Genomic DNA, 11,788 nt, shown 5'->3' on the forward strand with positions numbered 1-11,788 from the left:
TCTAAAATATGCCAAGTCCTGTGTCAGCAAGTCAAAACTATATGAGACTTTGTGGTGCCAGTCCCCAAACACCTGCGAGCCCAGTCTAGTAGGTGTGTCTTCGTGCAGAGTTTTCTATCCCTGGGCTTGTCTCCAGCTCTCGGGGAGTTTGCAGCTGCTTTGCCTCAGGGCTCCCATCAGACCCAAGAGCTCAGTATGATGTGTGGAGCTATGGGCAGGTCCCACCAGAGCCCCAGCAGTGGTCCTATTCCACATCCTTTCCCAGCGCATTTCAACCTCCTGAGAGTGGTGTCAGGGGAGCAGGAATCTCACAATAAACAACCACAATTCTAGCTGTCTAAGCTTTCCATTTGCTCTTTTCAGAGTTGGGTGAAAAGCCCTACATTGCCATTAACCCTGGGGGATCTCTCCCTTTCTCAAATGACATGTCCTCAGGTAGAAGTCAGCTAATTCAAAAAGAATGATGGAATCCCATACCTGAAGTGATCTCCAAAGTGTTGGAAACTTGAAGGTGACTTGGTGCCATCACCGGGCTCGCTCAGCTCCACCTTCTAGAACTAGAGATACTACACTTTGCACCCCAGTTTTCCAATTTAGGGTTAATACAGAGTCCCACCGGCAACCACTGCACTGTAGGCAGATCCTTTGAAGAGATACTTTATTATTACTCAAGGCTATTGTCTGTCATTATAATTTTGTAACAATATAGAAACCTTATTTTCAAATTGCTTTGAATGCACAAAAATTAAAACAGAAAATTACATCTACACTTGACCTCATGGTTGAGTGAAAATGTGCGTGCTTTGGACCAGCCCTGGGGTAGAATATAAACCTAATAACAGTTGATATGTTTGTTGGAGAGATTTTTTCCCAGATACTTCCAATTTTATCATTTTATTTCTTTCATTACACAAAATAGAAGTTTGATAACTTTGTGTTTCCAGGCAAATAATGTACACTCTCAGTGCCTCAGTTTCATCATTTGCAATAATTGGGGTAGAATACCTAACACTAGGGTTATGAGAATTAAATGAATAAAAATATAAAGTCATTTAGAATTTGGCCTGGGGTATAGAAAAAACTACACAAATAGAAGCTACTGTATGTGATGGAAAATCACTGGACACAGTAACACATGTGACAGGGTAAATTATTTTTCACTGATAACTGGAGTGTTTAGCAAAAGAAAAGTTAAAAATCTCCCTTACTTTATAGAATAACAGTAAGACATTTGTCTTGAGTCCTATTTTTCTTGCTTCTAGTTGAAAGGTGACACCATTTCTTTGTTTCAAACCAGGTGAGCCAGCTTTAAGAATTTCCTTTTCCCCCAACTACCTTCAGCTGGATGACAGGGACTAAACAAGGCTCTAAGCATGAACCATCCAAGTTGAAGAAAAGATGGATTCTGGGCGCTGGGACTAGCTGGCACTGGCACTCTACTCACATTTCACATCCCTGGGGCAGAGTTATCTTAGAAAGAAGAAAGCATCATGGCCCCACGAGAAGGCTGTGTGCCATGCACAGAAATACTGAGAGCAGCAGTGAAGTACGTTCACTGTAGCCTGCCCAGCCCTGGGTGAGTGGAACCACAGGGGAGTTGCCTTAATTTGAAACTGTAGGGCCAAGACTGGGGCACCTTCAAGGCAACCCAATGGACTGAAGACCAAAGCTATTCACATTCCTTTCAACCTTTTCTCAGAGTTAAGACCAGGGACCCTGGCACAGTCTAAATAGTGAAGGACACTCCAATATTAACACAGATCACTACTTGCTGCCTTTTGCAAGTGATAGTACCTAATGATATAGTTTTGCACCCCAGTCAGTATGAAGAATTACATATAAAACTAAATATTATTTAATTTGTATTATCTTTGCAAGCTGTTTCACACAAATAAATGATTTGTCCGATCCTATGTCATCAAAAGTATGCTTTATTATTGTGCCCTGATATCACTTTGAAATAAATACATTGTGAGATGGCATATACCTCAAGAAGGTTTTGATGCAATATTTACGCACTTTGGTACTGGGCATATAATGTCATCACTTGTTCCAAAAGTGGAAATCCACAACTTCAAAGAAGCCTCCACATAATAGAATCCTCCTATCCTATACTTGTCCACAAAAGCACACTTTCGCCTGCCACATTAAGAGACAGCCCAACACCACAGTGTGGAGCCTTTGTTCCCAGTGTCTCATTGGCGTCCACTCATCTTCTACATGAAAATCCTCCTGGAATGAGACCTGTGAAGAGCAGCAGATTTGTTATATAAATTAAATCATACCTCTGTTATAGATCATTAAGATTCATGTTGTAGAAGATTATAAACTCAGAAAAATCTAAATACAAAAGGCTGCAAGATTGTACTGTGCAAGTGATTCAATTTCTGAAAAAAATATATACACATGCGCAAACACTATGAGGATTACCACTAAGATGACACAAGCACGTTGACTCTAGATGGTGGGATTAAAGATGATTCTAATATTTCTCTATTTGCTTATCTGAATTTTCCGGCTTAACTAAAATGACGATGTATTAGCTGTACAGCAGAACACCTCTCCCCTGCCCTCAAGAAGTAAGGTGAGAGAGAGAACTAATGCTACTTAAGAAGACAATAAATTTGGGAAACCAAATAGCTGAAGACACCAGGAATGGGACTTTTAAATGGAGTTAGTGTGTTACAAGTTGCCACTTCAGAGCTTGGGTACTCTAGAAAGGACAGATCTGGGCAAAAGCTTTAGACATTTGGGAAATTACATGAGTTCCCTGACAGCCCAAGAAAAAGTGAAAAAGGTGTAACCTGATAATAGTTTTCCCTGGTGCCTTTACATTAATAGGGAAAGTGCTGGTGTGCAAGTAAAACCATACAACTAGGGGCTTGATATGAGAGCACTGAATTTATAAAGAGAGGGGGACACAAGGAACCCTGAACCTGTGGGAGACCCAAATCAGGCCTGGCCTAGGGCAGTCACAGGAACCAGTCACAGCAGTGACTCAATGCTATAGGTCCGGGTGGCACTGGGCATTGGACACACGGGATCCTGCCTGTTTCCCAGGAAGAAAGCCAGTGTCCCTGCAGATATGCACATTAGGAGAAATGAACAGAGGAGGTAGATTACACTGAATGACATGTTTTGATGTTGGTTATTTTATTTCTTGACCTTTAAAAGTAGCCAATATAGTAATCAATATGCTGTCAATTGTTATCCCAGAGAGTTCATTTGGAAAAATGCAAATATTAAAATTGATTCAAATAAAGCTAAATTGGAGAAAATTCATTCTCTACCTCCAAATTTAAAATTCTGTTTTCAGGTTAGAGAAAAAGAAAAAGGTAGGTTTCCCTGTTCTTAGTTTCTTTATTTCATACTTCTTCTCTTTTCTCTCTCTTCTCTCTCTCTGCCCCTTTCTCTCACAGCCCAACCTTCCTCCCTCCCTCCCTCCCTCTCTCTCTCCTCTTCTCTTCTTTTTCCTCCTCCACCTCCTCCTCCTCCTCCTCCTCCTCCTCCTCTCTCTCAAACATTCTGGCCCTCCTCACTCATAAGGTTTTGAATTCTTGAAGAAGTATTAAATCAATATTTAAATGAAGATCAACAAAACGTCGTTCAGTACTACAAAGTAAAATTGCCTAAAAATGTAGTTCACTAAAAATCTTGTAGTTCACTAAAAAAATCTTGTAGGTCACTAAAAAAGGTGTCAAATGGGACTTTTTCATCACACTTCACCTCTATCAGTACCTGCAGCAAACTAGAAGACTTGGGGAAGAAGACCAGAAGGCAGAGGGGAAGCTGAGAAAGGAGAGCTCTTTGTTCTAGAGAAACAGCATGGTACAGAGCTAAGAGCCAGATCTGGTCCCCACCACTGCATGAACGTATTAGATAAGTCAACCACATGTAATCCCTCCAGCAACCCTAGGAGGACGCCATTATCAGTACTATTATTCCCATTTTATACAAAAGGAGCCAGGCCCAGAGCATAAAACCCTGAAAACAATGCCTGGAATATAATTACTGCTGTATGTGTCAGTTAAATGCACTTAAAGGGGAACTTGAAGGTGCAACCACTATCCAATCAAAACAATACCTTGTCTATTTCCAAAGAACCAGATCTCAGCCAGTGCTGCTTCCACACTAAGGATGCAAGGCTTCAAATCTCTGAGAAATCAAGCAGAGTTACCATCAATTAATTTCAGGCTAATAATTAAAGTGAGATCCTCAGCTACTTCTTCACACCACATACTTTTAATAGTCTACTTTAAAAAAAAATGTCCAGTTTGGCAACTAGTACTGCAGATGAGGGAAAGCTACCACCCATTATCTGACTTTCAATCTGGCCCATATGCAGTATATGAAAATGTAATATTCCTTGCAAAGTATTTTGTATCAGCCAGGCACGTGCCTGTGGTCCCAGCTACTTGGGAGGCTGAGGTAAGAGGATCACTTGAGCCCAGGAGTTCAAGACCAGTCTGGGCAACATAGTGAGACCCCAAATTTGCAAGATCCAAGACCAATATATACAAATCAACTGTATTTACAAATACAATCAATAAGAAATTGAAATGTAAAACAACACCATTAACAATAGCATTAAAAATATGAACTACTTAGTATAGTAAGACAAAAGATGTTCAGTATCTGATGAAAGATGTTCATGATCTATAACTGACAACTAGAAAATATCACCAAGAAAACTGAAAGAAAACTTAACTGAAACTTAACTAATAGCTATTCCATGGTTCATTGTTCAAAAGACTCAGTATTGTTAAAATAGCAATTATCACAAAATCGAGCTATAAATTCAATACAATCCTAATCAAAATCCCAGTAAGCGTAATTGCAGAAGTTGACAAACTTATTCTAAAATTGATATGAAAATGTAAAGGACCTAAAGTAGCCAAAGTAATTTTTCAAAAGAGGTCAGAAGATGAATAAATATCATATGATTTTATGACATTATAAAGCTACAGTAATCAAGACAGCATATTAGCATAAAGACCAACAAATAAATCAATGAAACACAATAGACACTCCAGAAATAGAACCACAAATGTGTGAACAAATGATCTTTGACAAAGTTGCCAAGGCAATTTAGTGAAAAACCAATAGCAGTCTTCTTAATAAATACTGTTGGAATAAGTGAATATCTATATACAAAAAAAAATGAACTTTGAACCATACCTGAAGTACCACATACAAATGTTTGTACCATATACAAAAATTAACTCAAAATAGATTATAGGCCTAAATATAAAATCTGAAACTATAAAACTCCTAGAAGAAAATCTCTGTGACCAATAGATTTTAAAAATACTACACCAAGAACACAATCTACAAAGGAACAAATTGATAGATTGGATTTTAATCAAAATTAAAAATTTCTGCTCTTATTTAAAAGACACTTAAAGACAAGCCACACACTGGGAGAAAATATTTGCATATGATATATTTGGTAAATGATTTCTATCTAGAATTTTAAAAAGAACTCTTAAAACTCAATAATAAAAAAAGGGGAAGGCAACAGATTTGATCAGACACTGTACCCAAGAAATGTGGATGGCAAATAAGCACAAGGAAAGATGCTCAATGTCACTAGTCATTAGCTAATTGCAAATTTAAACCACAAATAGCAAACCCCACTGTAAAAAAGACAAAACAAGACCAGGCACAGTGGCTCATGCCTGTAATCCTAGCCATCTGGGAGGCTGAGGCAGGAGGATTGCTTGAGCTCAGGAGTTCGAGACCAACCTAAGCAAGAGCAAGACCCTGTCTCTACTATCAATAGAAAGAAATAGCCAAAACAACTAAAAATAGAAAAAATTAGCTGGGCATGGTGGTGCATGCCTGCAGTTCCAGCTACCTGGGAGGCTGAGGCAGAAGGATCACTTGAGTCCAGGAGTTTGAGGTTGCTGTGAGCTAGGCAGATGCCATGGCACTGCAGCCCAGGCAAGAGAGTGAGACTCTGTCTCAAAAACAAAACAAAACAAAACACCTAGTGAACCTTTGTGTAATGCATGGACTTTAGTTAATAGTAATGTATCAATAGTGGTTAAAAAAATTATGTATGAGAAAAATATTGATGTGGAGTGGGATTCCAATCTACCCCAAAGTGCAGATCAAAGGTTCTCTTACCCCTCCAACCAACTTCACCATCCCTAGGACTTACTTGTGTCTTGACGCATTTGGAGAGCAGCATTTTCTGGAAGTAGCCAAGCCACCTGATGTGGGAAGTGGGAAGTGGGAAGACGCAAAGCATTTGCTCCTGTGCGAGTCAGAAGTTCTCTGGGCGCAGGCAGGATGATGTGTTCGCTCACTGAGGGATAACTTGTGTTCGGGCAAGCCAATCCCAGGGTGAAATAAGGAGGTTGAGTCTCAGGTCCTCAGAGTCTTGGCTGTTAAGAAGCAGCCCACCAGGTCTCTTCCTGCCCTGAGGATGCTGACTCTTTGCCACTCTTTGCAGGCCTGTGTCTTCCATCTTCCTACAGAAGGGGGCTCCTTGGAAGCTCAGCCCCTCCTCCTCTCTCTGACACTCCGTCTGTTTTCTCCTAGGCAAAGTCTGGTCCATTTCTGCCACAATAGGGCTCCATCCAAGCCCAGCTTCAATCTCTCTTTCCTAGAGAATCCAAACTAGGAGCTTTAGAAATCTTCAAGGTTACATCCTCACTTTATGAGGTTAGCAGACTCCATGAGACAAGGTGACTTGCTAATGGCCAAACAGTTAATAATTTGTTTTATGCACACTTTTACACTAAAGACACTGGATAATCTAATGACTACCCATGACTGTATGTCCAAGACTTTCAGTCCCAATCTTGAATGTTCTGTACAGTCATCAGGCCACATTAAGAATTTTCCTATCTAAGAAACACTGCAATTAATACTACAGAGATGTTAAGAGAAATCCTGGAAGCAATCAATCTATTCCTGTTACTGAATTCAGCTTTTCAACTCTGAAGCACTGGCTTTCAACTTTTTAGGGTCATGAACTTTAAGGAAGCTGGGGAAAGCTAGAGACCCTTTCCACACGCAAAAATTTACATAAAAACATAAAATTTTGCTCTCAGTGATTTAACATACAATATATGACATGAAAACCCTTGGTCTGATGGTAGAAATGGCAGCATATCTGCTATGTGGTCAGGGCATATTTAAAACTGGCTTTTAAGTAATAACAAAATTTGCAGACATTTGTGTAACATGACAGATTACCGAGCACATTTAATCCTCACAACAACCCTGTCAGGTAGGTATTAATATCCCAACTTTCCCCATGAGGAAACCAAAACCCAAAGAAATCTGGAGATTTTCCAAAGTTCAGGCCTAGAGCATAGGCTCTTCGTTTCTTGTTCAAAATGCCTTCAAATCTAATATTTTCAGTTTTGAAGTCAGGGTGCTTGCTAGCTACTCAGGGGAAACTCAGTGTCAAAGCCTTGAAAGCAAGTAGTTGTCTTTGAATTGAACAGTAGTGCAGAGATCATGAGAGATACAGATCAGAGCCATTGTGCTATTTACGTTTGCGTGCATTAAGAATTACTCCCAGGCCAGGATATCTTTAGGTCCAGAAACTCAACACCATTTAAAGGAATACTAATAAACAAAACAAAATCTAATGCTATCAGTAGTAAGACACACAGGTTTGTCTTTTATTTTGTGTGTGTGTTTTGTTTTGTTTTTACCATAGTTATGAATTGTTTGGTGTTTTCCCAAGGAACACCTGAGAGTTAGTTGGGAGGACAGCCAAAAACACTTAAAAAAAAAGGGCAGAATATGCACCAAAGGGAGAATAGGAGAGTCACAAAACAGACTTTCAAACTTTATAACAGATTAAAGTGTTGGGACATTGGCAAAATTGCCATAGATAGTACTTTCAGTAGGGGAAGGCAGGGTGAGACCCCTAATCAATCCATAAGCCAGAGATTTCAGAATCTCCACAAAGTGTCTGGCCCTATTCTTGCTGACCCAAAATGCCTCCTTTGGCCATCTGCTCAAAGAAAGATGGAGAAGCTCTGTGACTTTATGCCATCATTTCTGAAGTGGGCTGGGCTACATCTATAGAAATTAAGTGCTGTCTAAGGACTGTGGCGAGTATATTAAAGTTTTCAGTGTCCCATGGCAAGTGAGAAAAATATGGTGCTGTTTTTGTTTTGCCAAGACAGCCAACCAACCTGAAGCACTGTCCCTCATTACAGGACTATTTAGTACACCAAAAATTCTTCAGAATGTTTGGTGAAATGAGAGTAGTGGAGCCGACGTCCTTCACCCAGCTTTGTGTCTATGGGTTAAACACAAATGTGTCTCTGTCCAGGTCTATGTGGCCAGTGCCTTAGTTCTGCCCCCTCCCAGTTAGCATTAAGAGAAAATACCTTCAGCCAGGTAGGAAGAGGTTCCCAGATCCCATCCTTAACTACCAAAGGATTTACTGCCTCTCCAAACTCTGGAAATTCATAGCTATTCTTCAATGCCTGCTTTACAAGCCCAAATCCTGATTCCCTCAGAAGGCCCAAATTCTGGGAACTCTCTGTAACTAGCATGGGAGTTTTTGTTTTTCAATGCGCACAATTACACCTCCCTCGGAAAAGCTTTGTCATCAAAGGGTGAAAACCTTGTGTTCTGTCCCTTCCCTAGCTTCAGCAATGACCTTTAACCCACCCTTAAACACTGATCTCCTTTTCTACAAGAGAGGTATTTGTTCTATGGTCCTCAGGCTTCCTGGACTTCAGCAACCCATAAATTAGATGTCAATACTTCAGGGAGAGAAGAGGTGAGAACATCCATCACCTCTCCCACTGTGCCTGTGAGTATGGCACTGAGGACACAGGAAGCCTCCCAGCCCTCACTCACTTCAGACTCCTGTCCAGTACCTGTAATACCACCCCACTTACTACCTGAAAAGGAGCCACAGGAAGGTCTGAATCCTCAGGCCATATAAGTCAGCTGGTCTTCTACCCTTAGCCCAATAGCAATTTAAAAGATAACTGCAGAACCCATTCTGGGGAGTCTCCAAATACATTAGGCCTCTCCTTACTACACACAGAAAAGTCAGTCCTTGGAAACCCATTTCTCACCCCCATGCCCTACAGTCAGCCATGACATTATCTCCCCACTATGTATTAGATTTTCCAGAGCAGGGAATGAGTCTTATTCAGCTTTTATCCTTACTACCTAGCTAAAACTTAGCATGGAGTAGACACTCAGGAGTTTGTAGGAAGGAAAGGAGGGAGGAAAGGAAGAAAGTAGAAATAAAGGAAAGGAAGTTTCATCTTTTCTGGGTCTGTCTCTGGTTTTCTGGTAAGTTTCTGCCCCCTTCCTTGTCTTTTTATCATTGGCCTTTTCCTCAATGCTCATTTATCTTTTCTTTTTTCAAAATCAAATAATCCCTATCCAACTTGTCTTATCTCCTTCTTGTCCTATCTCTGTTGATGTAGCCTAACTGCTCTGCCATTTTATTCTCTTTTATTTTTAACTTTATCCGGGTTTCTGCTTGGCTTACTCTCCTTTTGCCATCCCTTCTCTGCCCCATCTAATTACTCTTTCTTTATGGCAAGAATCAGACAGACCTAAGGTAACTGAAAGGGGAAGCAATAGCTAAGAAGAGTATCATCTGACCACCCACAAAGACAAAGTCCACTTGTCCAGTAGATACCAGTTATTCCCTTTCCCCCTTGCCTTATCCTACAGGATAAGAAATCACCATTCATGTGTTTTCTAGCATATTCTCTGGCTTCTTCAGAGTCACCCCAAAAGCTCTTCCAATTACCATCAACCTAGGAACTGACACTTTCAAGGGTCTGTATCCTCACCTAGCATGGAAAAGGACTGGCACTTTATCATTCAGCACATTGCTCCAAAGAGAAAGAGGCAGCTCCCAGTCCTAGTTTGAGCAACAGAAAAGGCCCCCAATTGGCACCCCAAAGCTGGAAAAAAATTATTGCTTAACACCATTGCCAAATTCCTTGTAACACTGTTACTGAACCCACAAGGAGGGTTCAATGTTGTCTGCTGCACAGAAAGCCAATTACTGAGACAGCGAGGATTGTTAGGAGGAAAGGATTTCTGTGGACGTGTCAACAGGGAGTGGGAGGTATGAACTGTCTCTAATCTGCCCCTGACCAACAGGGTCAGGGGGATTTTCTACAGGGAAAATGAATAATGCATGAGGGGTGTGAGCATCATTGCATGTTTGGGGTAGAGTGCAGGGCACGCAAGCACAGTAAGAAATCATGCTCATACATACATCCCATGATCAAAAAATGGCAGATAAGTCCCTTCCAGGGAGGAGATTTTAGCATTAAAAAGAGCTAGGGGTTAAGATTGGCCATTCTTTCAGCCTTGGGTGCAGGCTCAGTGGGTCTTTGGGCACAGTCTGTGGTGGAGCATTGCTTATCTTGTCTTCTGCAGACAAGCAAGTGGTGTGAGGCTTTGTAGGAGGTTTCATTGTTCCTGGGAAAGGAACTCAAAAGAGAATGCATCCCTACAACAGAAAGTTGCAAAGTTCTGGTCAGCAAATTTTGCTGAAGAGTTCTCTATTTTCTGCCTAATTGAAGTGGTAGCTGCTAAGTTACCAAGGCTGAGATAAATCTTGCTGTCAAGGCCACTTAGAGTTGCCAGCTCCAGCCATAATGGGAACACTGAAAACTCATTTGAAATATGAGGGAACCAAAAACATTATTGAGAAAACATTTTCTTGCTTATAGAACCGGTTACAATGTCCCCCCCTCCCTACCCGGCCTTTTCTAGGCTCATTTCTCAATCTTAGGGAATCAGTGCATAGATCAATCTATCTGCTTCCTGCTGAAGTGGGGTGTAGTTGGAACATGAGGAATGAAAATTTTGAACCTGTTGCGGAAAGTGCTCATGAGTCATAGGTGAATGATTGAAGGTCTCTAGCACCATTACGTGTTTTTCTCTGTTCTTTTAAAACAACCACCCTATCCCACTTTCTAATCATAATCCAGCCTCCCACAGAACTGACACCACTGTAAGCTCCCTCTTTCCAGCTCTGATCTGAATTCAAAAGTTTGTCGATCGCCTCAGATACTCTCACAATTGGAAGAAAGGACAAAACATAGGATATTTAAGAATTCAACCTCAGGTTCCCATTAGAATCTGGTACTCTTTACCACTCAGTCTAGCAGCACAGAGGGCAGGATTTCAGAGTGTGTGGACAAACAGCACATGCCAGCTAACTGTAGGCACTTTGGTGATGCTAAAATAAATGAAGGAGGGGAAAGCTAAGAGATAAAAGAAGCAAATCACCAAAACCACTTTCCCATTTCAGAATGTGGATATATAACTGACATTATACATCTAGTATCCTAACAGACATTAGGAAGAGGAGCTAAGCAGACCATGGAGTGGCCAATTACAGCGACTACCTGCCTAACAATAAACATCATGTATCACCCTCAACCCAAGACTCTTGCTACTCAGGCCATTCACCATACTGCACCCTCTGAAGGGTATTCAATATCAATAAGATTGAATGTCAAATTTTTAACAGCCCCTAAAATTACATCTGAGCTACTGTTTAATTATTTCTCCAATATTGTTTCTATCTTCCAGGACCACTTACAGTGACAAGGTATCTAGTCCTGAGAAAGGAGTAGGTCATTTGCTTCTAATTACAGGCTTGTCCCTTTAGGTGAGGAGTAACTATGCAATGATGTCCCACTCTCTTTTCCTTTGGGTTCCCAACAACTGTGGTAAGTCTTCTCTAATTACTACCACCATGGATGAAAACATTAGTATATAGGTTTAACCTATTTTCAAATGGGCTTTAAGAATGCCCTGC

General features: G+C 40.8%; 1 long non-coding RNA gene across 1 annotated transcript; it reads right to left on the minus strand.

The window, feature by feature from the left end:
• Positions 1-1,927: 1,927 nt before the first annotated feature.
• On the minus strand, positions 1,928-7,749 carry LOC105868152 (uncharacterized). The gene is made up of 3 exons (XR_001152591.3): positions 6,164-7,749; positions 4,085-4,155; positions 1,928-2,244 (listed from the first exon to the last, which is right to left on the minus strand). It is a non-coding gene; the product is annotated as an uncharacterized LOC105868152 (long non-coding RNA).
• Between the last annotated feature and the right edge of the window lie 4,039 nt (positions 7,750-11,788).

This window comes from Microcebus murinus, chromosome 6 (assembly GCF_040939455.1).
Source record: "Microcebus murinus isolate Inina chromosome 6, M.murinus_Inina_mat1.0, whole genome shotgun sequence".
Taxonomy (NCBI): Eukaryota; Metazoa; Chordata; class Mammalia; order Primates; family Cheirogaleidae; genus Microcebus; species Microcebus murinus.